This window comes from Gossypium hirsutum, chromosome D10 (genome assembly GCF_007990345.1).
Source record: "Gossypium hirsutum isolate 1008001.06 chromosome D10, Gossypium_hirsutum_v2.1, whole genome shotgun sequence".
NCBI lineage: Eukaryota > Viridiplantae > Streptophyta > Magnoliopsida > Malvales > Malvaceae > Gossypium > Gossypium hirsutum.
In genome coordinates this window covers 61,980,278-61,986,971 of record NC_053446.1, presented here as the reverse complement: position 1 = coordinate 61,986,971, position 6,694 = coordinate 61,980,278, and positions in this window count along the sequence as shown.

The following is a 6,694-nucleotide window of genomic DNA, read 5'->3' as shown; positions in this document are numbered from 1 at the left end:
AAAATGTACCAGACTGAATCAATCCATTCAGACAGCAATGGCCCTAAAGATTTGGCACTACACATTTTAAACCCACACTTGATCATCTCATGCATAAATGTACCAACCCTCTTCGTTGCATGCATGGGATCTTTTGAAAAAGACGCAATAAAGTGGCCGACTAATGTATTGTCGTCCTTAACGATCACAGCTATGTGATTCGATTCTGGTAAGATAGTAGCACTAATAAAGACCGAATTGAAACCAGGAGGGATCCAAGGCCCATTTCCCTTACTTTCTCCTACCCTTATCTCTTTGGACCGGCCTTTCTCAATGGTAGATGGTGGATCTTTTCCATTAGCCTTCATGGTTGGCCCACCATTAATTTTTCCTCCTCGTCAATCATTCACCAACCCCTCATACTGATTCTTTCCCTTCCAAATGCGTCTTATTTTTTGTTTCAGGATATTCAATTTCCTTATTCTTCCCCTTTTTAACAAGTCATAGTTGTATCACTAGGCAAATATCTTTATTTTCTTTGACTATCTTTTAAAATATGTTTTCATTGATATCAAATTTTAGTATTAAGATAATTTCAATACATATATCTAATATATGGATACACTTTAATTTATATCTTAATGTAAGGAGAAAAAAAAATGTTTGCAAATTCGTACATCTTCAGAATACTGAGGTAATATGCAAGTTGTTTTTAGATGCATTCATGCAACAGATCTAATCAAAATGTGAGAAAATTATACCTTTTAAATTAATACAAATATTTGTGAATAAAAATCATTAAAATATATGAACACTATCCTTTCATTTGATAAGGGCAATTTTATAAAATAACATTAGTTTTCAAATATTTTACTCAACTGCCAAACATTGTAAAATAATTTTCATAACAATTACATTTTTATCAATCACATACTATTGGTATCATAAGCACATGTAATAAAAGTAGTATTGTCAAATAAAGGGCTATTGAATCCAATGGACTTTTTTACCCGCAGTTGAAAAATAAGAGTTCAGTTGATACAACCCATCATTGTATCGTTATCCAAACATCAAATTATGATGAATTTGAAATGAAAATTGTCTTAAAAGTTGTGCACGGATGTTTTGATGGAATTCGAATGAAACCTAAGTATTGACAAGATGAAGGTTAAAATAAAATTGAGTAAAATATTATTAGATTGAAAAACTTTACATTTTTTACATGAAAGGCTATATTCGCTTGCTTTGTGAGTTTCGTATAGAGGTGATTATGGGCTAGGTCGAGTCGAGTCTAAATAAATTTTAGGCTCGATTTTAAGTCCAGGCCCGGTTCAGCCTAAAATATGGGCCTAAAACTTTATTCAAGTCCGGTCTGAAAGAAAATTACTAAGTTCGAGCCTAGCCCGGCCCATATTTGATTAAAAATAAAAAAATATATATTTAATATATAATTCGGATTAAAAGTCTAAAAATATATATAATAAAAAGTATATTTAATTAAAAATAAAAATAAAACATTTAATATATAATTTGGGCCAGCCTCGGGCCAAAAAGGTCTTACCCGAGGCCTGACCCGTTTTCTAAACAGGCCTTATTTTTTTGCCTAAACACATATTTCGAACTTATATTTTTACCCAAACCCTCACATTTTTCGGACAGACCATCAAGCCGGGCCAGGTAGCCCAACCCATGATCACCTCTAGTTTCGTCATGTTATCCTAGTGATAATTAATTGTTTTATTGTGATTTTCATCAAAAAAAAAAAAGGCATCCGGTCATTAGAAGGATTAACCACCAAAGCTTTATGTTTAGTGTTAGTATTTAGCAATGTTAGTAGTCATACATTATTAACAAATATTGATTATAAAGAGAATAAATTATATATATTTTTATACTTTATGTAATTCGGTAGTGAAAAGTTCATTTCCAAAATGGTGGATTTATTATCTACATTGAAGATTTTTTATGTTCTTCATTTGAATCTCCGGCCACTTCCAGAGGAGATACCTATAGATTCTAAAGCTACAATAAAAGCAAAAAGCAAAAAGCCTAAAAGAGGAGCACATTTGTTGCAAATATGTATTAAATTTCCATACATATCAACTGTATGACCTCTATAGAAATATGATTCCATTGAAAGCAACATGAATTGCACTTGAGAACACTTAGAGAAACAAGAAGAAATATATAAACAAGTTTCTTACATTGAGATCTTTTGAATTTACCATTACTGGTATAAAACTTATTGTAAATCAAGTACTTGAGTTGCAAATTCTAACCTTTACTAAGTTAAATCGAGGTTAAAAATCGCACTCGAGATGCACTTAGAGGTGATCATGGGTTGGGCTACTCGGCCCGACCCTGCGGCCCGCTTGAAAAATGAGATGGTTCGGGTAAAAATATAGGCCCGAAATATGGGTTTGGACAAAAAATGAGGCCCGTTTAGAAAATGGGTCGGGTCTCGGGTAAGACTTTTTTGGCCCGGACCCGAATTATATATTAAATATATGTTTATTTATTTATTTTTAATCAAATATACTTTTTATTAAATATATTTTTTTGGACTTTTAATCCGAATTATATATTAAATATATATTTTATTTTTTATCAAATATGGGCCGGGCCGGAATCGGGCTTAGCAATTTTCTTTCGGACCGAATTTGGACAAATTTTTAGGCCCATATTTTGGGTCAGGCTTGGGCCTAGAAAACGGGCCTAAACTTTGTCTGGACTCGGCCCTAACCTGGCCCGGCCCAGCCCATGATCACCTCTAGATGCACTCATTATTGTTCGAATGGAAATTTTATTAGTGAAAAAAAGTTATTGAAAGGTAAAAAGAGCCTTCAATTTGAAAGAGAGAATTCAAATGAAGTAAAGAAAGAAATACTAATGAAATGTGTTTCCGTTGCAAAAAGAAATGACATTTTATACGGGATTCCAGATTAAAATTTTTGAGAAAAAAAGACTACTTATGGTTCTGTAGGCACAAACACAACTAATCATGCTGAACAATATACGAAGAAACCTATTGTAATGGTAGCTAAAATGCAAATTCGCATGGAGATTGAAGCTCATATGGCTACTGCAATAAAATCTTCCAAATGGTGGTTGGATTCTAGAGACAATTCAAGGCATGTGAAAAATGTAAAAGACCATAATAGATCCTAATGAAGAACTACAATGTCACTAAGATCATTGGAAATGGATCAGTTTAATTGAATTTACGTCGAGATATAAGCTAAAATTATTTAATGTATTTCATGTAATTGAAATTAGGAAAAGTCTTTTATCTGCACATATGTTGTGCAATAATGAACTTAAAATTGTATTAGAGTTTGATAAAGTTATAGTTTCTAGAAATTATGTATTTGTCCAAAAATATTACTCATATGATGGTCATGGTATGTTAATATTAAGTATTAGTGAAATAAATATTATTTTTTCTCATATCATTGAGCATACATTTGTTTTATGACATGATAGTTTAGGAAATTTAAATTATATATTATTACAAATTTTTTCAAAAAAAAATATAAGGAAAAACCTGAAATTTGTATGGAAGCAAAAATATTAAGAAACCCCTTACAAAAGTTGAAAGAAATCATTAGTTATTAGAACTTGTTCGTTTTCATATTTTTTTACTTAAATGGTATGTTCCAAGAGGATGAAAGAGATAAATTATAATGTTCATTAATGATTATTTTCATTTTACCTATGCTTTTTTTTAATTAAAATAAAAGATGAAGCTTTTGAGAAGTTTAAATAATTACAAATTAATTGTTGAAAATTAAAAGGAAAATAATATTAAAATTCTTTGAAGTTAGAACTGCACTTTAATTACTCAGGTTTCATAACTTGCCTTGTTTGAAATCGATAATTTTTTTAAGCAAAATAGTTGGGCCACGATCTTGTTGATCTCGTGGATGCATGTTGTCTCATATTTGAATATTGATCATCTGGAGCAATAAATAATAGTGCATTGGGTCGAATTGGATCCCTTGTATTAAGGAGATTGAATGACTAACTTGAAAACTTATCTTAAAGATCTCTAAATAATCCTAACCTTATTAGGATACTCTCAATACTGTTTTGAGGCTATATTTGTGGGGATTGTGATTGTGATTCATCTTTATGTTAGCAAGTACAAAAAGCTTTATTTTCTAGACTTACATGGATATAATGAACAAAGAGTTTTTAACACTTAATTTGTATATTAGGAATTGTGTTTGAGAGTGATGTTTGTAGTAAAACAAATGAGTCACTTAGTTTTATAAACTAAATTTTCTGGGAAAAAAACTCAGTGGAAAGAGATCTAAATCTTAGTTGTAAAAATGAGGTTGATACATTGATAAGTGGTGACTTAAATCATTATTTAGATGAGGTTAAAGATAATGGATTGTATCTCTGGGCAATACCCTATAGACAGGTTGAAATTGAATTGTATAATCAATTGCTTTTGTGTTATATTCTTTAGTTGTCACATTTAGCAGTTATAATCGCTCATATTGTTCTTACAAAAATCGGTTGTTTTCTTTAAAGCATACAATGAAAAATCTAGACATATGACTATATTAAAGAAACAAACTCTAACAGAATAATTGCCATTACATATGTCAAATTTACTAACAATTTGGTATATCTTTCACGTAAATGATTACCAAGGGATTTGGTACGTATTAGTACAAAACAAATGAGCTTAAAACCTTTAATATTAGATATTAATAATGGGAACCCAATTTTTAATAAAAAATCGTTTAATTAAAAAGTAAAAAAATATAATAACAATTTATTATTATGTGATGCACTAATAAAATCCATTTTAAACAGCAATGTTATGAAAACTAGTGTGATCCATTGCATACAGAAGATGACTTAAATCCTTTTAACATAATTCATTGATTATTTTTTGTTTAAAGCAATAAACAAAAAATAAACTCTATGTATATGAACATAAAAAGTGGTACTACTTTATCAAGAATAATTAAGTTCTATATAAATATTTATTAAGAACATGACAAACACATGGCCATGTTAGTTCTATGAGTAAAAATATTCAGGTAGGATTATGAATTAGGATTACTTCGGGTGTATATTCAATTTTAGTATAAAGAAATATGATTTACCAATAAGTGTTGGATAGTGATGATAACAGGGTAGGGTAGATTTGTACTAACCTTGAACCTTGATGAATCATCTCAACCCCAACTCTTAAAGAAAAAAATCTGCCCCAAATTCGAAATTTAACAGGAGACCTGACTTTGACTCTGGCTCTAACTCTGATTTCAACCCGAATTTAGTTTAATTGTTTTATTTTTTATTTTAAAGCAAATAAAATTACATTTTAAATTATTATAAAATGGTCATCTAACTATTCAATTCTGTCTCTTTTTTTGTCACTAGCTGGCTAATGTAAAAATAGGAACACCCAAAAATCCTAGATAGTTGGTTGACCAAAAAAGATAAAGCTGAATAATTAAGTGATCATTTTATAACTTTTCATAGTTGGGTGACCAAGAGAAAGAAAATACTAATAGTTGGGTGACCAATTTATAACTTTTCATAGTTAGGTGACCAAAAAAGAAAAAAATCCATAGTTGGGTGACTACTGTTGGTACATGGAATCTACAGAGGTGGAGAAGGAGGAAAGTTGGTTCGTCTATTCTAGGGTGAAGAGTTGAAAAAGTAGGGGGCTTAAGTAGAGAAGGTCCGAACTTAGTGTGTTAGGGTTTTGTGTGTGAAGAAGAGCCCCACTACTATGTTACACCTTGGGGTATTTATAGGTAAGTGAGGATTCCTAGGTGGTCCTCTTTTGAGAATATCATATCCATTAATAGCGGATGGATTGAGGGTCCTACCAGGTGGTTAAGAATGGACAATCTCGATTGTGATGATACAAGGCATGCAGGTAGTCGGTCACTAAGTGACCATCCAGATGGTACAAGGGGAAGGGTTGCTCGTGGTTGTCTCGAGGATAACTTGCGGATGGTCTTAAAGCAAAGTCACTTTATAACCTACCTCTCGATTGGGAGGAGTATTGTTATACCCCTACTTTTTTTAATGACACGTGGCAACATGATAACCTACCAAAGAGACACTCGCAAGCAACCTTCTGCCTTGTACTGCGATGGCCATTCAGTGATCGACCACTCGTATGCCTTGTACCCCCAATGAGGGATCGTCTATCCTTAACCATTCAATGAGACCCTTTGTTAAGCTATCCACTATTAATGGATATGGTCTCTTCAAAGAGGGGACCATTCGGGAACTCTCACTTACCTATAAAGACCTCAATGTGCAACATAGTAAGGGGACTTCTCTCTACATACAAAACCCTAACACATTAAGTTCAAACCCTTCTTTATTTGATCCCCTACTTTTATAACTTTTAACTCTAGAATAGGTAAATTGACCTTTCTTAACACACTCTTTTTTTTTTCTCCACCTTTGTAGATACCATGTATTAATAACTATTAATGTAGTTTACTTAAAAGTACAAAATGCTTAGATAATCTTAAAAAAATCAATTTAAAATTATTAATGGGTTGGGCCAGGCTGGATTAAGGCTTAATTCAAAAAAGGAATTTCAGGTTTGTTGACGAACTTGAACTCGACTAATTTGCTGATTTTTTAAAATGTTATTTTAAATAATAAAACAAACGAGTCGAATTGATTCAGGTTGAAAAATTTAAACCAACCCAGCTTAAAACGAGTCGGG